Here is a 25,190-nt window from a genome sequence, read left to right as displayed (position 1 = left end):
CTGCGTTGAGCATTTAGGATAAATAACGCAAGAAAATATATATTACGTAAGAAAATATGTATTGTATATATTTATTTGTTTTAGTCGATTTTGTTGTTTATATGATTTATTCTACTTTTTTATTTTAATATTATTGATTTTGCACTTATTCATAATAGATTCCTGGCATTGACATAATTAATATTTAGTTGAAATACAAGTTGAAGTAAATAATTTTAGACGTTTCATTCAAATTTGAAATTAGTTTTTGAAAAATTTGTTTGCGAGGCAATATTTATATGAATTTAATTTGCTTTCATTATGTAAAAACTTTTTTACACTTATTTTTAAATATTAAGCAAAGGGATTTTTGCCAACTTGTTATAAAATTGACGTGTGAGTTTTTCAAACATATGGTCAGCGGTCAGCTTATCCGAAAATCGCATAATCGCATCAGGAAAAATCCGGATTTGATGGATACAAAATTTCCGACGTACGATAATGGGCATGGGGCAGTAAAATAATAAGCCACTTTTTAAATCGATCACAAAAAATTTTGTTGGTAAAAAAAATAGCACTATTGCTAAGTAAACAATTGAATGCTTCTGTGTATTATGTTGTTGTCTAATTGAAATTTCGGAATTCTGTAAAGTAAAAATTTGGAAACAAAATTTAGGAACAGTTTAAAGAAAAACATTTATTTTTAGAAAAACTGAGATTACATCAATCACTTAATTGCAAAGTACCTAATATGGAGCTCTTAAAGATTCATTTTATTAAAATGTGATTTGCTTTCATGTCAAATTCGATTTTTAACATTCTAAATTCGAGTTGTTTTTCTTGCTTTTATGCGTATTGTACCTGTAGGCAAAATTCAAATAAATAAATAAAAATAAAAACGCAATAGTCTTACATGTAACAAATATATGGTGCTATAATCGTAATTATCCATTGTAAAACAATTTTGAAATTTAATTAATATTTGTTGCAATAAAAAAATCGATCAAATCTAAAAATGAAAAATAAAAAACTTTTTTCCCCCCTCAAAATCTCTGCAAATTAGTAAGTAGTAGGTTGCATAATAAATCTGTTCGAATCATTGTTTAAAAACTTTTTTTCTTTTTTTTTCCCAATGGCAGGCACTGAACATTGTTTAAAAACTAACGACCCACTAAAGAAATATATCAATAATGTAAAAAGTTTGGATCTGAATTTAATATTCTCTCTCGTTTGTGACTTAAATAAGTTTTTGCCAAGCTTAATAAGAGAAAGTTTAAAATAAGTGCTTAACACAAACCACTTCGTCACTCACAATATTTCAATATGTGGCAATAGATAATAGATATTGTAATAGATATTTATGAATATTATTATTTTTAACACACATTTTTCTTTTACCGATATAGACAGCGTATAATACATATTTATAGATTTTCTATCGAATTAATAACATAATAATTACACTAATTATCGTCTGTTTCGGGATAATTGAGCAGTTCTCTATTAGTAATTAGAAATTAAATAGTTAAAATATAGTTCTGTTCATAAATAATAGATTCTTCTCCTTCATCCCCTTTCACGAAAGCTATGTCTGGAATATTTATTCCAAGAAGTTTTAGAATGTCTCAAAACTAATTATTATTAAACTTATTGATAAATTTTAATTACAGTTATTCGTTTAAAAACAGTCACACATTATTAGGAATTCAATAATAAAAATCGTCATTTTTTTATGGATACATACAATATTTTTTTTGTCTAGATTAAAAAAAAACGAAAAAAAGTGATAAATATTGAATTATTCTTAGAGTTTTATACTTAAGTTAGCAAGATTTTTAATTTCAGTCCTACAATATCTTCATTTTTTTCTCTCCTTAAAATCTCGTTTTTTCGATGCAGTTGGATACTAATGATTTTTAAATTGATCTCTATATTTGATCTATATAGCACTATATAGATAAAGTATAGAGATCATTTGTAAATTACGAAAACGTAAAAACTGTTCTATCTCAGGACGACGTAAACTAAATCTCTTTTATGTATCCATTTATAAATCGTAATCCTCGATATGATAGCTTTCATCAGGCGTTATTCGGGCTTTTCTATATAGGTTCGTGAATTTATGAAAAATCTACTCATTTTGTGAATTTATAAAAACAGAGTTCTGTTCCTGAGTTTTTAAAAATCACTAATACCATTTAGTCTATCCAGACTTATTGTGAAAGGTCCTGCTTTTGGGAATATGTGAATATTAGATCCAGGTTTTGTAAATAAAATAAAAAAATAAAATCCATGTCTGTCCGGGAGTTAAAGGTATGAATGAAAATACAGTGACATTTTTCGAAACAACTTTTATAAAAAATCAATTTGTACGATAAAAATAATATTTTTGTAGGGGTCTTTTTCACTATAAAATAATTTATGAAGGGTCCGTTTTTACTGTAAAATAACTTGTGTAGGATTCATTTTTAAGATATTTGAAAGTTAGCCTTGATTTAAAGTAGAGTATACCTTAGTATGATTTTTACAACTTGTATGTTATTACTTCTTAGAGGATATTTTTGAATATATTAGGGATTTAATGATTAATTACCTATTGCGCAAGAAATTGCTTTATTCGAAATGTAGCATTAGTTTAGATCAAAGTATACGTTATCGTGATTATTACTACATTTATATTGTTACCTATTGCAGGGTATTTTTTAATATATTAGAGATGTAATGATTAACCACTTATTGCTCGAAGCAATTTTATAAAAAATTCATTTGTAATAATAAAAATATTTTTGAAGGAGACTTTTCCAGTGTAAAATAATTTATTAAGGGTCCATTTTTACTGTACAATAACTTGTGAAGGATTCATTTTTAGGATAAAATAATTTGTGAAGGGTTCGTTAGCAGACCTAACTTTGTGAAATCGTGCATTTTATTCAATGGAATAATTAGCAGCTACAGTACATATTTTAAAAAGCGCACATTTTATTTTAACGAAATTACTTCTCTCGGTAATTTAAAACTACATTCTGTGACTAATTAACTATTACCGTTATAATAAACCTAAGTTATTTTTTCACTTTTGCTTAGGTAAATTAATCGCATCAATAATTCTTATAATTTAGTATTTGTATTTGGCTAAGGTTAACTCTGACATACAATTTAAAAAACAACGTAAGTGCTTAAGTGTATGCGTTGCAAGAAAAAGTTATATAAACAAATAAATTAAAAATAAGTACAAAAATGAAAATGTGAGATATCGATAAAATGTACAGCGTCCTCATAATAACTCTTTTCTTTCTATTGCTAGATGTTTCGTACGCTAAAATAAAATTTCAAAAACTGATAAAACTAAATCTAATTTTGAAAAAAGATTTTTTGTTTTTGTTTTTTCAATATTTAGCTTAACGAAAAAGAAGAAAAAAATGTGTCAAAATACAGGGCTAAAGAGAATAGAAGGGCTAGTTCACTCCGCTGTTAGAGCTGAAGCTACGATTTCCTCCTCATGACATCACTGTGTCCACAGATCTCGGAGATCGCAAGCAAAGATATGATAACTTCGCATCTTTCTCTTTGTAAAAATAAGTTATTCTTTTTCTGGTTATTAGCCTTCAAACTTTACGTAATTAATCACATTATTTCCGTTCATAAACATAGTTCAAAAAAAAAACTTTCTTGGTTATTATATTAAAAAAAATACCATTATAAACTTATCAAAATGTTTTGCTAGTTGGTGAAAATGACACGATAAATACTTTATTTAAAAAGTTCAGTTTTAACTTTAACTATTAAGAAAAAGGAAGGCATATATCGACACTTTTTTTATCTACATATTCTTTTATAACGATAAGTTAAGTTAAATTTAGAATCCCTGATTTTAAAATATGTCGTTAATAGCAATTTGTTCATACTTAATCATTAGAAACATCAACCTTAAACGCTAATTACTGAAACAAAATAATAATTTAGATTCATAATGAAATTAGAAATTTTACAATTGTTTATAGACATTTAAATTTATGATGATATAATTTATAGATATTTAAATTGAAGAGAACATAATTTTTAAAAAAAATCATAAATATTTAGAATAACTACATTAAAAAATATGTTATGAAATTAGGAGAATTTCAACTATATACTATATATTTTATTTATACTTTTTATTTACATTTTAATTTTCTTTGACTTTATCCATTTTTTAATTCTTTTCACCTTTATGAAGTAACGAGGCGGTTTCTATTTAGATAATGAATTTTTATAAAAGTTCTTTACGACAGAATAAACGTATTGCTGTTTTATATTAACTGTGTCATTTCGGAATCCATTCTTTACATAGTTGTTCATTTACTTTAGGGAACACGCGAAAAATTATACATTTTCCTTTTGTTTTTGTATCAGAATTTTTGCAAGTTGCAATCGCGCAAACTGGCATTTCGATAATAGTTTTAAATTCTTGTAAATTCACTGCAAAAACTGAGGAAAATCATTATAGAAAATAACAAATGTCTCAGAATATCTCGCAAAAAGAATTGATCCAATATTAGTTAGAGCTAGTAAGGCCAAACGCTCCGTTCTTGAAGTAAAAGTCCGAGCTTTGCGCCAAAGTAACGTCACTAGAGTGACGTCGGAGGATCGGCGCGGCGAGAGATACTTCAAAGGAGTGAACCAGCCCTTCTATTCTCTTTAGCCCTGGTCAAAATATGCATAAAAATCTCAATTTGGAATATTTTGTCACTTACGTTGATTTGTCTATTGCGATGGAACTATGATAAACTAAATTCAACCTTGTTTAAATAAAAAAGATGCTTTGTTTAAATTATTGCTTTAGAAAACAGTCGCTAATAACATTTGTCAAAACTGACTTTCCAACTGTTCGCTCGCCATTGAAATAAAATATCACATATACAAATTATTTCATCAGTGTTTGTTAAGGTTATGTTAAAAATCTATGTAACTTGCTTTGTTGCTACGTTAAAATTCTTTAACTGAAAATTTTAATTAATTATTAATAAAAAAAGTGTAAATAAAAGAATTCCGTAATTAACAACTAAATACATCAATCAACAAGAATTAATCAACACGGTACGTAAAATACAGAAATAGCTTTTAAAAAAAAAAAATTTTTTTTAAATTTTAGTCTTCTTTATGTGACGAAGCGATTGCGCGCAAGATGTGATGATTTTTTGCCAATTGACCATAAAAAACAATTGATCTCCTATTTAAAAAGATGGTGAGAATAATTTTATAAACAGCTGAAAGAAATGTAAGATTGTGTAAGTCATCAATCAGATAAATCAATTTCTTATTATTTTCTAACAGTTTTTGAGATAAATATTTGTTACTTTTGACGCAATGTTTCTCTGATGTTATCTTTAGATTAAAAAAAAAAAAAATCCAGTTAATTTATCTGATGCGAAATTTCTCATAGAAACGTTGTTTGTAAACGCATGTTTTACAACTATGAATAATGTTGGCAATAAAGAAATTCTCATTGGTTTTTATTTGGCAATATACCAAAGAATTTTATTACTTATTTTTTTTACGAAATGGTCTGTGCTATTAAATAATATTTCGCTTTCTTAAGCATAGTTAGAATAAGTATTTTAAAATAATAAATATGCGTTAAACGGTTTTAGTGTAGACAGAAAGAAAAATAATTTTTTTTTCTTCAGAAAATTGTTACATTGAACAAAAGAGAAACTTATCTTGGTTATTTGCAACTTGGATGTCTAATTTTAAGCATTTTCGTAGTCATCAATTGTCTTTTGGTAAAGAATCCGGTAATGTTTTTAAAAAAATACAACCCCTTTTTTGACATTATATTTTGAATAAAAAGAGTCTAGGATATCAAATTAATACTATTTAATTTATTTATTATTTAAATTTTTTTAATTTTTATTTATTTATTATTTTTTGTATAGTCGTAGTCACATTGGGAATTAAAGTAATTAAAAGACATTAAAAAATTATTTCAGAATGATGTGACTGCCAGACAAATTTTGGACAAATTTTTAATATGAATTTTCCTAAAATAAATATTGATAATAATATCAAATCGATCACAGAATGAATTATATTTTGATAAACTTTTACGTCAAAGGATAGAATGGTTTCCTATTTATTGTATTCTGCATGTCAAGTTACAAAATTTGGTTTAGGAGTATTTGAGTTTTAAGTTAAATTACTTTGTTCTTTAGAAGACATTAGTCGATCACCTGACAACCGTAACCAATGATTCAAAGCCCCGATTCCTTTGAAATTTTAATCATTATTTTCTAATTCCTTTTCTAACTGTGCCAAACACGAAAAAAAGAAGAAAAAAACAGGCTCGAAATCCATTTATTTAAATGATTTTACATTTTCGTTCTTTTAATTCCTGAAGCTTTTTAAATGTTCATTTTTAAAAATCTTTTTAAAGAAATTAATTTCTATATTTTTATGTATATTATTTTAGATTTGATTATGATAAAATATTTATAATTATTAATGGTTTTAAACGCTTGCTATTTTTTAAAAATAAGCTTTAAAATTTTTTCGTCAAATTATTAAAGGGACCATAAAAAATTCAGCAAACTGACAAATATACAGGAAATTTGATTATAATTTTAGGAGTCATTTTGCCCTAATAATAAGGTAAATAAATCTGTTTAACCCTATTTCTTATACAAACATTATTTTGAAGAAATAAAACTTTAATTTTCAAATGTACTTCGCTGAATTAAAAACAAATTTTAGTTATTTATGCACAAAATAAAGGAGATATGATACATCTAATTTTATTAAATAAACAATTATTAAAAATGAGAAAAAGTATATTAGTTTCCTTGCAAACGATTTTATAAACTTTTTTTAAAAATCGTTTTCAACTTAAAATAATTTTGAAATTTTTGTTTTTAAATATAAAGTTAACGTATCTGAGATTTTTTTTGTGGAGAATAATTAGTTAAACTTGGTAAGTTTTTTGAAATCTTAAACGTGAATCTAAGTTTTTCCTTAAAGGAAACAAAAATGGAAGCTTAATCCGTATTTTAGATTCAAAAGATTACAACGTTAATTAAATAAATATGAATTTTGAACTGAGTAATTATATTTTCAAAAGAAATACAAAACTGGAATTGAATTTACATTGTAAAAAGTGTTCCTTTTGAATTTTAATTTCAAGGTTTAACATCTAATCAAAGTACAGCTGCAGCACTAAACATTCTGATGCTCTAATTTTGCTAAACAAATGTTCCGAGTCAATTCTTTCTGGATTTGTTGATATTCACTGACATTTGCATTTTCTCTTTCGAACTATTTTCTCTTTCCAGTTTACACAAATTAAGCTAGTTAATAAATTAAAACTCAGTACGAACTACTCTTACAATAATTACAGCAAGGGTTTTATTCTTTTACGAATGCATTCTTTTCGCACGAATGTAAAAATTGTTACGGAGAACACTTTTAAACACAATAATGGAATAAAATTACAAGGCGAAATTCTGAAAACAAACATTTAGTTCTTAAAATGTTCTTTTTGTATTTCCTGCTAACATATTCATCAAAATATTCTTTTTCACTTGCTTGGTTATTATGAAGTGTACCTTATTGTATCAACGAATAATTTTTTCGATTCCTGATGAAATTGCAAGATATTATTTTGATTATTTATAAAATAAATACACAAATTAAGAATAAAAGATTCTCGTATAATTAGCCACGCATATCGTCCAAATCCCAAATGATTATTATTTTTCATTGGGAAAATGAAATTGAGATTATTATAATTCGCCTCGATTGTTGTTTAAATATTTAATTGCTTGAAGAAATAATTTTCATTTTTGATGTTATCTTGGTGAAACTTATTCATTGAATTTGTCAATCTTGACTTGACTTAGATTGTAGTACACCTGATAATGATTTTTATTACGTGAATGTAATAACTCCTTAAGGATGTTTTGTATAAATTAATGATTTAATAATTAAATCGTTATTACGTGAAAAATTATTATACCAATTTGAAATTTGGCCTTGATGAATGTTTCAACGTGTATGTTTAACATTCAAACATTCAGGGGAGAGTGTTGGTCTCTCAATGGGGTGAACCAGGTTTGAATTCCAGTGGTGGCTGATTGATAAACCTTGCTCTCAGCTCGCACGACCACAGTGCTGACATGGTATCCCCTTGTCGTCGGGCTAACAGTGGGTGGTTTTCGTGGTTTTCTTGTCCTTGTCACTCAAATGTGGGTCAGTTCCGTCAGAAAGTCCTCTTTGAAGGTTAGTTTGTCCAAAGCTTGATCCAGGAGTGCTGGGTTCGGTTCAAAATTACAAGGCTACCGAGTTTAACATTGATATTCGTAAACTCAAAATAGGGTCGGTTTTTCAACGTCGTTTAAAGAACAAGATAATGAATAAAACAAGATATTTTTCGTAAACGTTAAAGATTTGATGATTAACTACTTATTGCATGTGATATTATAGTATTCTTCGAAATCTAGCCATGGTTTATATCGTAGTGTACGTTGCCACGATTATTTCAACTGCCACGTTATTAGAAATTTGATGATTAACTACTTATTGCGAGAAAAATTATTGAAATCTTCGTTATGTAGCCTTAATTTATATACGCGTACACGTTATTTTTGATCTTTACAATGATTTTGCTGTTAGAGATTTGATGATTAACTACTTATTGCTTCGTATTATTGCAAATATAGCCTTGATTTACTATGTAGTACACGTTTACATGATTATCTCAATGTTTGTGTTCTTTTAACACCATATTTTTATATACATTAGATATTTGATGATGAACTACCTTTTGCGTGAAAAATTATTGTATTATAGGAAAATAAAACATTATTTACAATGTAGTACAGGTTATTAAGATTATAATAGCGTTTTACTAACGGGAGAAATTATATGTTTAATAATTACCTAATTATTACGTTAGAAATTATTGTAGTGTTTGAAATTTAGCCTTTATTTAAAGTATAGTAAAATATAGTTAGTCTGATTTTTTTTTTATAACGTGTAAGTTATTTACAATGTAGTATAGGTTTTTAAGATTATAATAGCGTTTTACTAACGGGAGAAATTATATGTTTAATAAATACCTAATTATTACGTTCGAAATTATTGTAGTGTTTGAAATTTAGCCTTTATTTAAAGTATAGTAAAGTATAGTAAGTCTGATTTTTTTTATAAGTGTAAGTTATTACTTCCAACCAGTTATTTCTGAATATGTTAAAGATTTGATGATTAACTACCTTCGAAATTTAGCATTAGTTTATATCAAAGTATACTTATTGTGGTTTTTACTACTTCTATATTGTTATTTATTGAAGGATATTTTTTATTAATATATTAGAGATTTAATGATTAACCCCTTATTGGGTGAACATTTTTTCGAAATAATATTTAGCCTTTATTCACTCTGTAGTACACATTGTTATGAATTTTACGACGTGTATGTTAGAACTCTTAACATGATATTTTTCTATAAATTAAAGATTCATTAATAACCGACCGGCGTCACGGAACTGGCCTTGCATCAGAAAGGTTCTGGGTTCGAATTCCAGACGAGGTATGGATGTTCTTTCATTCTATCCTTACTGTGGGAGCAACGTTGGCCAACCTAAAATGTTGCCCCTGAAAAAGTGACCAACAAGTCTGTCCTAATACGCCTGAATTGACGAAATGTCAACCCAGTGTGTGTGGGCTTTGGAAAAAATGTGTGTAGGTACTGAGGATAAAAATTCATTAATTAACTACTTATTTCTTGAGAAATTTGTCTAGTATTCGAAATTAAGCCATGATTTTCGTTGCAAAGTACGTTATTAAGACTATTCTTCCGCTGCTCTTAACAAAGTATCTTGAATGAAAGTTTTTATAATCAATTTCGTTATTTAGCTACCATAGTGCCATAATTATTACTCATAAAATTTGTTTTTATCCATGCGTTTTTTGTTGGAGGAAAAAACATGCTTTATAAGTGAAATAGAAATTATAAGGATTTTTTTCTGGAAAAAGCAATATTAAGAGTAAAATAGACTTTTTGAATGAATTTTTTTTCCTCTCTCACTTAATTATACAGATTTAAAAGAAAAATAAAGAACTTTCCTATTATCAATTCTCACGTTTTTCCAGAAAAGGGGAGGGCGAACCAAAAGAAAAATCATATTGAAAACGATTATCATAATGAAACATGTTCTTAGAAAAACGAACTATTTCTTTATAGGAAACCACTCCAAATGTTTCGAAAAGAGAAAAAAACTTATCCATCGGCTATCACGTGACTATGAAGGGAAGGAGGGCAAAAAGGGGGTAAAAGAAAACGACAGCTTCATCAATATTTGGAGTACCAAATGAAATCCATTTTCTAGGAGTTGGATTCTTCACTACCAACCACACCCCCTCCCCTTTTCCTATCCAACAGCCTCATCAACTAGATGATACCATAAATTCTATACCCCCCCCCTCTTTTTTTGGAACCAATACCATTTAGCTTTCCTTCATTTATGTATTTTAGGAAAGTTTTATTTTTGCTTTCTAATAAAAAGAGAGAGGAGCGGAAAAGTTTTTAATAAGAATAAAAAAAATAAGAAAGGTCGTCAGAATCATTTTATACCTTCTTCTAGGATGTTCGTCGTGAAGAGCTTTTGACTTATTCTTCTGTTATTAGAGAGGTGGGTGGGGTAGTACATTAACGGTTATTTGAAGTCTTATGTGCAAATTCAGTTGACGATTATGTGCACTCTGTTTTCTCTTTGCTCCGTTTGCGTCATTTCAAAAGTAAATTTTTTCTTTCCAAAAATAGCTTTTTTCATGATAGTTTAGAGGATAAAGCCATCTGTAATTTTTGCTGCAATGTATGTTAGTGGGCAAAAGCATCTTTAATTTCTGTTGCTATGTATGATAATTTAGTGGGCAAAAGCATCTGTAATTGTTGTTACAATGCATGATAATTTAGTGGGCAAAAGCATCTGTAATTTTTGTTACAATGATAATTTAGTGGGCAAAGGCATCTGTAATGTTGCAATGTATGATAATTTCATAGGCAAAAGAATCTGTAATTTTTGTTGCCATTTTATGATAATTTAGTCGGCAAAAGCATCTGTAATTTTTGTAGCAATGTATGACAATTTAGTGGGCAAAAGCATCTGTAATTGTTTTAACAATGTATGATAATTTAGTGGGCAGATGCATCTGTAATTTTTGTTGCAATATATGATAAGTTAATGGGCAAAAGCATCTGTTATGTTGCAGTGTATGATAATTCCATAGGCAAAAACATCTGTAATTTTTGAAGCATTGCTTGATAATTTAGTGGGCGAAAGCATCTGTAGAGTTTGCTGTTGTATACACAGGCATCGGGATGGGAGGTCACTGTGACCTCCCAAAGATTTTCATTATTCGACAAATTTCGCTTGGCCTTTTGCCAAATTTACGAAAATTTATTTTCTCTTTTTATTCAGAAAACAAAATGAAATTATTCAGTATTACACTTTTACCAGAATTTTTTGACGAACAAAAGTAACTCTTATTTCGGTATACAATCGTGTCAATTTCATCTGAAATTAAGAGAAAAGACGCCAATTAGGCCATCTTCAAAAAATCCCCCACTTTCCTTTTATGAAAAAGGAAAATTTTAAAAACAGTAAGTAAGAGATTAGTAATATAGACGGGGGAAAATGGTTAATAATATAGACGAAATGTTGCATGAAGTTGAAATGCAATTACCAGTTTCTACTCAATAAACTTATCTTAATTTTTAAAGAACATAAAAATTTTCGACAATTGAAAAACTATGTTAACGATACAAAATTAAATGCTTAATTTATTTTCTATGTTTATCGGCACTTTTGTTACCTTTCTATTTTTTTTAAAAAAAAAATAGTTTTTGTTACCGTCACCGCCGTTTCAGAAAATTATTTACGATCGTACTTCTCACTGCTATTCCTCAAAAATTATATGAAACGATATGAGATTTTGCTCATTTTTAGAAAAATTATTGAAGAACATTAATATATTTTGCTCATTTTTTAGAAAATTGATTGAAGAACATTCATATATTTTGCTCATTTTTGGAAAATTGATTGAAGAACATTAATATATTTTGCTCATTTTTAGAAAATTGATTGAAGAACATTCATATATTTTGCTCATTTTTAGAAAATTGATTGAAGAACATTCATATATTAAAATGTTTTTGACGAGGTTATTATTTTTTAAATTATTTTACGTCTAATCTGAAGATTTCTTTTTTACGCTGTGTAATTCAGTTTAGCGAAAACTATTAGCAGGGAAATTATGCTTGTATATGAGTAATTTGCTTCACTTAGTTTAAATTTTGAATTATTTTTGAATTAAATAGTTTATATTAACTATTTTTCAGATTTTTTGAAAATTCAGTCGCAGTCAAATAATTTTTACCGCTATGATACTTTTATAAATAAAGATTAAAAAAAAAAAACACTTTTTATCATTTTTAAAATTTTAAATTTATCTCGGATTTATTCAATCTTAAAATTTTAATTGTTTCTTATATAAGCCGAAAGATTAACAAAAAAAAGTTATATATATATATTTTTTTCGCCTTTTGTAGAGAAAAAAAATATTCTCCTTTTATTAGAAGAAGAAAATATTTTAATTTGGCGACTCGATGTTAATATTTATCTAAACTAATATCGTGAACTTTTTGATTTCTTTCCTTTTATCCTTCAACTTATGTGCAACTTATGTGCAACATTTGACGTGTCATGTGTGACTACTTTTTCCCATTTCTTCTTTCGAAGTTTTTATTCATTTTAAAAGAATTATTTTTCATTTTAAATCTTTATGATTCAAGTTTTTAAACATATATATTTTATTTAAAATTTAATTTCTTTTCGGACTGATTTTGATAATTTAAACGTATTTACCACCGTGTAGAAATAAGAGTAAACTCTTTGCGATTTGAATTTTCATTCTTTTGACTACAGTTGGTACAGCAAGTTTGGGCCATTATCAGATTAGACCCATCAGTTGGAACCCATATTCATAGTTGAACCATTTTCAGAATATTTTATTTTAATTCAATATTCGATTATTTAATTGTTTGTAATCTGATTCATGGGATAGTGAAAAATTATTTCGTCTTGTTAGCTGCGAATTAATTCCTTTATTTTATATTTATTTATCAAATTGTTCCTTATTTATTTTATTGACTGAATTTTCACAATTTCATGACCAACGATCTGATTATGTGTTATGCACAGGTTGTGGGCTTCAAGTCGTCACTAAGGCAGATGGTCAAATACAGTTTGTCTAGGGTAAGAACTCCCCCCGCCACAAAGTCTGGTGCCGTCTGCTGTTATGGAAAAGAACAGCGCATTTCAGGGAGGGTAGCTTCTCTTTACTCTAGTGCTAACACAATAGACAGAAGAGAAAAATTCCCTTTCTCTTGCCGACCCTAGCCAAAACCTCCCTAAACAATGACCCCACACCCCTACTTGAAATAGTTATACCTCGTTACCATAGTCATCGCCGCAGAATCAGACGAATGGCTAGGGGAGTTCTTACTTTAGACAAACTATACCAGTTCTTCACAATAACAGTTCTAAGCCCCTGAGCCATTTCAGCTCTTTTATCAGCATAATTAATTAAGTATAAAATTGTTAACTAAGTAATGTATTGGTCGTAAAAAATTAACACATTGTGAAAATATTAACAACAAACTAATTAAAAAAAAATTTAAAACAAATGAAATTCACATTTATTTATGATTCGATCAAAGTAAGAATTTCATTCGGAAAATGGGAATATCCCGTCTCCCAAAAATTCAATTTGCGGCGCTCCTGGTTGTGTGTCATTAGTTACTGGGCAATAGCACCTGTAATTTCTGTTGTAGTATATAATTAATAACAAGGCAAACACATCTCCAATTTTTGCTGCAACGCATGATAATTTAGAGGGCAAAAGCGTCTATAATTTTTCACTAAACATTTTCTGCCTGGAGAGCTTTGCAGGACGAAATAATTCCTGCAAAACAACGTCGACCTTCCGAGGTTGATAGAAGTTTAAAACCTAGTTAAATTAATAGATTTTTTAGAGGTTTCAAAATTTGTAGAGTAGCATTCATTTATCCCTTAAACTCGGTAACTAATTACAATTCGCATAAACCGCACATCCTTTTGATCTAACAGACATATTCAGCATGAGTAAAACGCGTCTGCCAATAAACTGGCATAAGTTTAGGGGAATTTATATCCGCGATAAATTCCCTATGTAATTCCATCTGCCAAACTATCTACTAAAAGCTTTTAAATGCTAGGGGAGGGGGTTTGGAATCCCACTGGATACCTTTGACTCCGTTAACTCCAGGAACTTCAATTAGTGAACTAACTTAACTTCAAAACCTTCCGGCAGTGGATGTTTATTTCTCGCTAAGCTTCTGCGTTGTTGCCAGATTCGTTGTCGGTAAATATTACACACGTAATTCTGCTTGCGAATTGAAAGATGGTCGGTGTTTGCTTCGATACTTTCTCGAGTTCCTTAAAACCCCTTCTAAATATTTTCTCCCGGGCTATACATTCGTTTCTTAGGCTATGGAATAGAAAAGGATTGCCCAGTGGGGAATTTTACAAGTGAAATAAAGTTAAATATCTTTTCGTTTAAATTGGCAAGCAAAAATGAAACTGCTTTTGAGTCCTAAACTTAAGGGGAGTTTCAGCTTATGTGAGATATCTAATAAACTGTTGCAAAGAATAAACGCTATAAGTTATTTTGCTGACTATGACGTAAAGTTCTTCTGTAGATTTTCACGCAATGCTAATTGCTATGGAAAACATAGCAAAATAATAAAAACCATATATAATTATAACCTGAATACCGCCTGAACTGCATTATAAAATATTGACGCATAAATCTAAATTTCGGTTAAGAATACTGGCACACAGAGGCTCTTACGTTTTCCAATATTTCCTTTTTACCTGAACAACCATAAAATCTAATGTACTATAATTTTTACAGTAATAATTACCGTAAAATTACCAAATCACTCTAATTAAATAAATATTGCTGTAAAGATGTAAGGAAATATTTTACAGTAAAATGGATTTTACGAATGGTGAACCCAAAGTGCCGGAACTTTATAACGTATTTTGATTCAGAATTTTTTACAGTGTAATTAATGATCGGGTTTCGCTTACTGAATAATAATTTCCCAGAAATAATTAACATTTGTTTGTCTAATGGGAGTAACTTCGTTTCTTCGGCAAAACTGTAATGTTTATTTTATAATGTTTACAATTATAATGTTTATTTCATAATTAAGTTCAGACTGTCTTAACCAGATGTAATTCCAGAAGTTTAGTGAGAGGTACATTTTGTATGAAATTGTAAAAATTCTATTCATAAATTTCGAAATTTGCGGAAATAGTCTTTGTTTTTGTGATTTTTGTGAAAAACATCTATAGTTGTGGTTTGTTTGTGAAAAGTCCTGTTTTACTGTAAAAAAACAAATAATTTTTTTTTTTCAAAATTTTTCTCTCCTTTGATTCGGTTTTGTTTTTGTTTTGACAGGTTCCTGTTTTTGTGAAATAATTATAAAAGCCATGTCTTACTAGGAGTTGTCTTAAAGTTTATAAACTAAATGAAGACATTCACTTAGTATTGCAAAAGGAAAATTTTGTCAACCCTTCACAAATTATTATTTTTCGTAAAAAAAACGATCCTGCACAATATTTCTCATTTTAAAAATGGAATCTACAAATTTCTACTTTCAAAAAATGAAATGAATATCTTTAGGTCATAGTTTTAAATCTAAACTCTTCAAATAAAAACATGTTTTTTGTGTTTTTTTCCACACACTCAACGTGAACCTTATTTTCATGTATTTTTTAAAAAAATAGTAGAATAAAAAATAGGTCCTTTTCTGAAAGAATCCGATGCAACTAATTTTAAATACAGGAAATTTCACACTAAAAAAAAAAAAATAATAAATAACAGAGTCTAAACAGACTATGAGTTTCGATGATTCTTCAAAAAATCACAATAAAAGGACCCTATTTTCACGAAATAATGAGTAAAAAATTTTTTTCAAAATCAGATCTTTCGCAAAAAGTCTGGAATGACCCCTGAGGCTTACGCTTTCCTACCCTCCACCACCTTTCAGTTAATTTTGCATGTAATATGACAACATGTAAAAAAAGCAATCATGCTACCCAATACTTAGGATTCCTTTCTACATTTTAAATTGTAAATTTCAAAACGTTTTGTAAAAATAGTGTCGCTGAAATTCATGTTGCCAACTTCAATATAAAAAATTCACTGAAAGAAAAAAAATCTCTGCTTGAAATAACTTCCTTTCAAATAAGGAGCAACCAGTTTGATGTGTAGCAATGGCCGTCCAATACACTCAGTAGACGAAAAGAGAAATAGTATCAGACACTTCTAGTACAGTCATTCAGTCCTTCAAATACAACTAGTACAATATAAAAGAAAATGCTCAACTCGTTGGAAGTCCGTGTTCGAATAGAAAAGGAACGACTTGATTGTTTCCTTCTCAGACGATATTGCTTTCTTTCGATGATGCCATTCTTTAAAAGAGAAACTTTTGTTCGAATGTTTATTTATATGAATGAGACGCGTTGGAATATTCGAAGAATAACTGGCATGCTGAGAAAAATATACTGTGTCGGTTATTAGGAATAGTGGGAAAAATGATGTCGTCTGTTTCCCGTGATGTTCTTCAAGAAAAACTGAATCAATAGAAGTGAAAACAATGATTGCGGTTAATTTGGCAGACTATTTATTTCTCTTCTTAATTTCTGATTTAGATAAAAGAGCCGTGACGCGTGATGTAGTATAAAATTAACCATTTTTCTATTTAATAGTAACTGGATCATAACCGATGTATTAAAACTCATAACCAGATGTTAATTAGTACCGTTTAAGAATTTAAAAAAAAATCTAAATCAGCAAAAGAAAACAAAAAGTTATGTTTTACAAAAGATACAGTGACAGAACTAATTATCAAAGTTAAAGTATTTAAAAATAATTACGAAAAATGCGTGTTCTTAGTAGCGTTTATGTATTTTATTGTCATTTTTTATGTGATGCAAAAGTATGATGCAAAAATATATTGTATTTTAACAAAATTTCAGGTTTCTAACTATAAAATTTAATATTTTGTTTTTTAACGTCGCTTTTTCTTCATTATGTGATTGGCATGCGAACTATTTGTGATTTTTTAAGAACCTCAAATTGTCGGCAGATCCCTAGTTAAAAACCATTGATTTTGGGATGATGCTTTATTTATGAATGTTGTATACGCGTTGTTTATATATGATATTGAAAAATTCTCTTATTAATGAAAAGACAATTTATTAATGCCAAATCATGTAATATTAATGCTACATAAAAAGCTATTAAAAATTGCTTTATTTAAAGATGATGTAAATATATTGAGTTGTTTATAACTGTGGTAAATAATTGCGAAATTTAAATGGTATCGTTTTATTTTAGTTGATACATTTTAATATACGTCGCTGTGTTATTTACATGTAACATTATACGTATGATAATAGTATATTTCGATATTCATAAATAAGAATTATCTTGGGGTATTTTAAATGTTGTAAATTTAATGCGTTATTTATATATTATGTAAATAAATTGCAAATTGTAAGCAGGTGTACTAATGACCGAATTTTTCCTTCATATTCAAGAAAAAGAGATCCCACGTTTATTAAAATGGCGTGTTTTGTTAGAAAGAAATTCTTTAAAGAAATTTAGGGCATAGTCCATTTATATAAATAGTTAATTCTACTTGACCAAATTTGCCAAGAAAAATTTAACACTTAGTTTTAAATGTTTGCAATTTGTTTTCTTCGTCTAAATTCCATAAAAGAAACTTTTTTTAACGATTTCATCGCAGTGCTACAAATTTATTGCCCAAAATTGAACGAATAAACAACGCGTTAATAAGGCGATTGAAAAATTTGTGTACTTAAATAAATGAGAACATACCATTTTTATTATTATTTTCTTTTTATCACAAACTAATTAGGAATAATAAAAAAAGAATCAGTAAAATGTATTATCATACAACAATTAAGTTTATTCGAATATCACAAAGTATAAGTGAGGAAAAAGAAGATATAATTTTGGGGCTAAACTAATTTCAACACTCAACATTCAAAAAAATGAGCGCAACATTAAAACTATTTACCATAAATGAGATGTTATCTTGAGTTGCAATTAAAACGGAACCATGATGCTTTCTTTCGCTGCGAAAATAAATTATTCTTTTTGGCGTATTATGCATATCTTATTATTCCCCCTCCTGACGTAGTTTTTCCCTTTTATGTTGGGCCCCTTAATTTTTATGCTTCCATGAAATTTAATGCAATGTATCTATCTTTTCTTGTTTCTCTTTCTCTCTTACTGGCGTGAAAATGGTTTTTGCCGCCGGCTATTCGCTACTGTCGCCAAGTTGATGGCGAGTTTTTGTTCTCACTGCACTGAAATATATTTAAGATGGTAAATTCTGCTACTACAGCGACCTCTGTTGCCTCAGGCTGACATTATCTCATCTGTTTTCTTTCGTCCCGTTTTTTTTTTCTTTCTCTATCGTTTTCTATCTTTTTGCTGTAGGAACCTAGCTTTAGGAAATATGAATAAAAGTAAAAAGAGGAAGTAATAATAATAAAGGAAACATAAAGATTTTTTTTTTTTTTGAAATTTCTAGACATCTTTTATTTAGTTTTAATAATTCATTAGATATATTTTGCGGAAAGAGTACGGATGTGAAACAAAGCACATGATAATTAGTAATTTCTGAATAAAAATCAATTAAACAGTGTCGAAATTCAAGCTCCTTTATTGAAGATTTATAATAATAGTTATTTTTTCAGTTGATATTGTTTCCATTCAGAAATTAGCCTTCCTTAAAATGAATAGTTTGTATAGTTATATTAAGGAACTCTTTTTATATATATATATATATATATATATATATATATATATATATATATATATATATATATATATATATATATATATATATATATATATATATATATATATATATTATTTTTATTGTTCTTAATATTATTGGTTTAATTTAAAACGGAATATATTATGATTTTTTTTAAAATATTTAATTTTGAAATATCCTTACTACTACACTGTCTTTAAATGCAGAAGAATATTTACTTCTTCTGTTCTTTTTTCTCCGCCTCTTGAACGAATGAAACGGTCGGAATTTTGTTAATTGTGTAATCTTAAAGTAGTTCGTGCAATTGTATATTGTACAATTAAAAAAAAAATTTTTATGTTGTTTAAGCAGAGATGATTGCGTATTTGCATTTTGTTTATTTAATAATCTGGTGGTAGATAGCGTAATTCTTAATAATAAAACCGTAAAAATATGTTGCTAAATTTCTTTAAGTGATCTTTATAAAATTATAACGATTTATAAAATAATAACGATTTCTTATAGGTCATGTAAAGTATTTATTGTTATTTTAACAAAAAGAATTTTTGGTAAAAAGAAAATTTGGTACTGTACGCGCTTGTTGATATTTAATTAAAAGCGTAAATTTATTAATTTTTAAAATGTTGAAAATATGATCACTTAAAATTTTATGTCATTTGAATGAAATGAAAAGAACCTTTTTGATATTTTAAACAATAATTATTAACAATAATATGTAATTCTATAAAAAAGTACTTTAAAATAGTTAATTAGGAAAATATTAGTAAAACATATATTAAAAAATGGCGCTTTTTTATTTACTTAAATGTTTATAATTTGGGATTCATATTTAAATAGTACAATCATTACTCAGTATCATATTTTATGTTAAACACAATGAAAAAATCGTTGAAGCAAAATATATTTGTTGATTTGTTATTAAAAATATTCATGTATTTTTAAATAGTATAACTACTTTTGAAAACCGTATTGGATTAATGTAATTTAGAAAATGGCATGATAATTTAGGATTCATATTGGTGCAATTTTATAAACTGCTCAATTTGTCGAATCCTGCCTAGTTCTTTTCTATTTGTTCAAAAAGTTTTTAAAAAAATTTGCATAATTTTTTTTTGGACTTAATTTTATCTGTTTCTGAATTGCTGTTAGTCTCAAAAGTAAGTATCCACTTTATATCTCAAAATGAAGAGTACGAATTTTCAAATAAAAAATAAATAAAAAATTCTCACGAGTTTGTCAATTACTGGTTTGGGATATGTTTTTTTAAAAGAACTAAAAAATACAAGAAACTTAACTCTCTATTGTTTGCAAAACTTATTTTGTTTTATACCAGTCAAAATATACATCACAAAAATATGTATCCACTCCAAAAAATTTTATTATATTATCTGTAAAAAAACGTTTATGACTTTTTTTTAATTCTATTGTTCCAAAATTGCTTTGGATGCTAACTTTTGTGACTAACTCTATGTGCTACGTTTGTTATTAAAAATAGTCCACACACGATAGTAGTCTTATTGATTCAACTTCTTTTATCAATAAACATTTTTTTTTTCTTTCTAAAAATAACTTGTTTCATATTTTCATTTTATTTACTTGAATACGGAATCAAGGGGATGACCTCTAAAAAAGAATAAACTACAAGATATTCACCGAAAAGCTGGCAATAGTCCAGGGTGGAGGATCGAAATGTTAGAATAAAATTTTTTTTTTCGTTCTTTTTTTTATTTTATTTTTCTGACAACAATGTTTCTTCGTCCAGAAGAAGAGAACTTCCGTTTATATTTATTGCGGTATTTCATCTTAAAATTCTTGACACTTCCTCATTTATTTTATTTTTACTTACTCTTTTTAATGTCTTGATATCTCTTCCATCGAATTGTGTCCGCTTGATACCAAATCTATCTCGAGCTGGATGCAGACGATTTCTAAGTTTCCGGTATTTTCAAAAAGCCTTCTTGTATTTCCTTTATTTATTGAAATGAAAAATGGTTCCGGGCGACCTTCATTTTTTATTCTGTACTATTTAATGTCCTTCCATTTTTTTTTAATGAAAGATAATTTTGATTTGTCGAAAACATTGTAATTGTTTTTTAATGCAGAGGTTTTTAACCACTAATTTCCTTATACTGATATATCAGGTTATTTTAGCCCTATATATACATAAGTGATATATTATTATATGATGAATTTGCATCCTGATTAATAATTACAATTAAATTTTCGAGTCAACGCTTTAAGTTCCCACACTTCTTCGAAAATACAGTTAGGATAAATGTAGTATAGTTTGTCTAAAGTAAGAACTTCCCTAGCCATTCGTCCAGCCCCGTGGCGGTGACTATGACAACGAGGTACAACTATTTCAAATAGGGGTGTTTAGGACCGGATTTGTCTCGTGTCGGCAAGAGAAAAATAATCTTTTTCTTCGGTCTGTTGTGTTAGCCCTAGAGTGAAGAGAAGCTACCCTCCCTGAAATGCGCTATTCTTGTTTCCATAGCAGCAGACGACCTCAAACTTTGGAGAGAGTTCTTATAGTAGACAAACTATAGGTCCAAAGCTTAACTTAAGCTCGACATTCTAGCAATACATTGCAGTTGGGGTCCTATATATGGGAGAGCAATCGTGATACGTTCTCTGGGCTCCAATTAAGAGGCCGTAAATTAAACGTTAAATATTGTTTTACAACTTTTTTTAATTTCATTTCATTACAAAAATGTAAAAGTTTTGTTGCTTATTTTTTGTCTTTTAAATTACCAATAAGAAAATTGTAATATTCTAAATAATTCTGAGATTCTGTTAAGAAAATGGCTTTGTATTTTGCACGTTTTAAAAGAATTTTCAGATTGGATTAAATATGAATGAATTTGAAGAAGTTAAATGAAGATTATTGAAAACATTGTTAACAATCTGTCCAACCCTCTATCCACACCCCTTAGATAGAAAACGTTTGGCAATTTTGTAGGAGTCAGTAATGTATCCTGGACTTGACTAGACTCTAGATAGTTAACAGGACCTGTAGTTAACACCGATTATTGTCACTTACTGTTTACTTTTTTTTTTACATATTTACTTCTGGCGTAAATTACATTCTTAAGAGAAAATGTTTTACTGCATGATTGAAGGATCGCAAGTCACATGATCGGTCACAAAGGTTGCGTTAAGCGCAGTTCACCACCCCTTCTCAAGGGGGATAAATATTCGAAGCGCAGTTCACGAGGCTTTAGAAAACCATTAGTGCAATACGGAATCGGACTATACTTTCACATTTCGAATTGGTAACGACAATAATTTTCATTTAAGTTGTGCTGTTTTTGTGTTAAGTTTTTTATCTTAATTAATTTAAATATTGAAATTATAATTTTCAAAATGAATCTTGCATTAAGAAGTGTATCCCCTTACTTTCTTTACTCGATTGCGTATATTTTAATCCGTTGTATTTTGATTGCTGTTTGAATGTAAGAAATGGATCACAACACAAATTTAAGTTTGAAAAAAAATTCCAAATATTTTATCACTTTTATCCGTTGCCAACGGAAAGAAAACATCGTCGAAAATTGAATATTATTGTCAACTTGGGACGTGATCTTTGAACTTAACTCTTTAGTAACATACAACTTTTATTTTAAGAGGTATTTATATATATATATTTTTTTTTTTGATGGAATTTAAATATTTTCGTGGCAACGTCAAGAAAATTGAGCCTTTTTTCTAGGCTTTACCTTAGACAGTTATACAACAGTTTGCGTGAAAATTACTTGAATAGTTATTATAAATTTATAATTATGACACAATGTTACAAAGCTTATTAAAAAGATAATGTAAGTATAATGTTAATATTTTTCTGGAAGTCGTTGAAAATTTTATTGTGTAAGTCAGAGTTGAGCTCTCACGTTTTGTTTTCTTCACAAATATTTCATCATTTTTAATCTGTATTTTTATTGCTGATTTTTTATTTATTTCATTAAAGTTGAATAAGCTATCAAAATCAGGTTTGTGCATTGAAACTAATTGTTATCTACCATATTCCCACTAAATCCTACGTAATGTGTATTATCTCTCTCCAGAAAATGCCAATTTCTTGTCTTTATCTTTAGATTAAGATGTAAGATTAGGTTGTAAATTAAATCATGGCTTTATCTTACTCTATCATGTCTATAATAGAAGTATCGGGCAAATTATGACCACTCCTTTTTTGGGAGGGGCAATTTCTATGCCAAACGATGACCATTTTTCTTCGTGTTAGGGTTAGATCGATTGGAATAAAAGAGATTTGATGTTTACACGAGGCATATGTATTTATCGGAAATTCTCACGTAAACCTAAATTAGGAAATTTGTCGGGAATGAAAATAGTTGATTAACTCTTCACAAATTCCAGGCCGTTTATGATGGAAATACAAAAAGATCGAGTCTTTTAATAGAGTTTTGATCATTCGTTTTTATCTGTTATTGAAGTTAGTTCGTTAAACTCTGGGTAACTGAACTTTAGCCGAAAATTGTCGCTACTTTTTGACTTTTCAGTCAATGGCCACGTGACTGAACAGGTAGAAATAATGTATACTAGAGCTTTATTAGAATTCGAAACGAATGATATTAACCATATTTTTCCTCTAAGATGCGTTTATCGCTTATAAAATTTGATGAATTGATAGATAACAATTAAATACTTTAAACAAATTTAGTATTTTTCACAAAATATGTATATATAATGTACAATACTTTTGTTTTATGTGTTATGAATTCTGCTCCAAGCTTGCACCGACCACAGCGCTGCCGTTAGATATCCCCAGTCGTTGACTGATGATGGGTTAGATTCCCTTTGACGTCTGGCTAACCGTGGGAGTTTTTTGTGATTTTCCGTATTCCATCAGAAAGTCCTCCACGAAGGCTAGTTTGTCGCAATGCTTGATCCCGAAGTTTGCTTGTCTTCTGGATTGATATCAAAATTACTAGGCTACGGAACATTGACATTCGTAAACTCAAAAATAAGTCGGGTGTTTTAATGCTGGTTATAAATTTAAATAAAACCCTTAAAATGTGTCGTTGCATTTGTTATATAATGCTAGTTAAAGTTATTGCTGCATAATAACATAGGATGATGTGAATTATTTAATGTTATTTTGCAGTATTACCAACGCAACTATTTTTAAGAAGGATAAGAAACTAACTAGTTTGATGCCCAACATTTGCGTCATGTCACTTTTCAATGTACCATAAAAGCGATATATAATGGTTTAATAGAGCATTTTTGAGCTTTGTCATAGTTTGATGTATGATGCTTATGCATGTCATAGTTTTACGTTCAATGCTCAAAATAAAAACACCTTTATAACTTATCTAATAATTAGATTTCCTCTTATTAGAATTCGATCTCAGTGTTTCGAGCAGCTAACTTACTTTATGCATGCTAAATTGGGCAGGCTATATTTTAAGTTACGAAATAGGGTCACACAAGCATACTCTCTCTGAATAAAACACGCCTACTTTTTTCAACGGTAAAAGGTAACGGTCATTACCGTCTAAATTTTAATTACCGTAAATTTCGCTTTTTCCAAGATTGTTAAAAAATGCCGTATTATTATTTCTCAAGAACTATTTGACCTGTAACGTTCAAATTTTAGACTTCGTCATTCAAAATTACATATTTAATAGACGTAAAAAATTTTATACCTTATAATTCAAAATGAGCAGTGATGGTTAAGGCACTAAACTGTCATTTTTTTTTTTTATATATAACCGTCGTTAAACAGCCGGCCGAAATTTGGGTTTACGACTACTAATGTTCAACTCCGTAGACTTGTAATTTTGAACCAATCCAGAAGACAAGTAAACTCCTGGATCAGTACCCCCAGAGGTATTGATTTGTTATGGGAACACGCAGGACTTTGCGACTAGACAGATTTAACGTGTCACCATTTACTACACGGGGAGTCTTCGGCCGCCGGGGATCGAACCCACGAACTCTTGGACATGGGCCCAGCCCCCTACCGACCAGGCTATCCCGGCCTTGTCACTTGTTATTATCAAGAACATGGGTTCGATCGCCCGTTGTAGCTTAAAACCCACCGAGCTTGTCTGGTAAGTAATTGGGAAGCCTTACCCACAACGGTCTGTTGCGGGAATACTTTATTTTTTATAATTCAATGCATTTTTTTACCATTAAGAAAATTAATAATTAAAAATAAATAACTTTTAGTCCCTCAAATTGTTAAGATTACATTTTACTTCGGGAAAATCCTATTATTAGATCCAAA

General features: G+C 28.6%; 1 protein-coding gene across 2 annotated transcripts in view; it reads left to right on the top strand.

Moving 5' to 3' along the window:
- The window catches only part of LOC107441868 (uncharacterized), a 261,296-nt gene that overhangs the window by 884 nt on the left and 235,222 nt on the right, over positions 1-25,190 (top strand). The gene's annotated exons all lie outside the window — the stretch shown is intronic.

The sequence above is a fragment of the Parasteatoda tepidariorum genome, chromosome 8, assembly GCF_982258835.1.
Source record: "Parasteatoda tepidariorum strain Cologne lab strain chromosome 8, Ptep-v5.0, whole genome shotgun sequence".
Lineage (NCBI taxonomy): Eukaryota > Metazoa > Arthropoda > Arachnida > Araneae > Theridiidae > Parasteatoda > Parasteatoda tepidariorum.
Note: the sequence above shows the minus strand (reverse complement) of the source record. Positions and strands in the feature narration are given on the sequence as shown.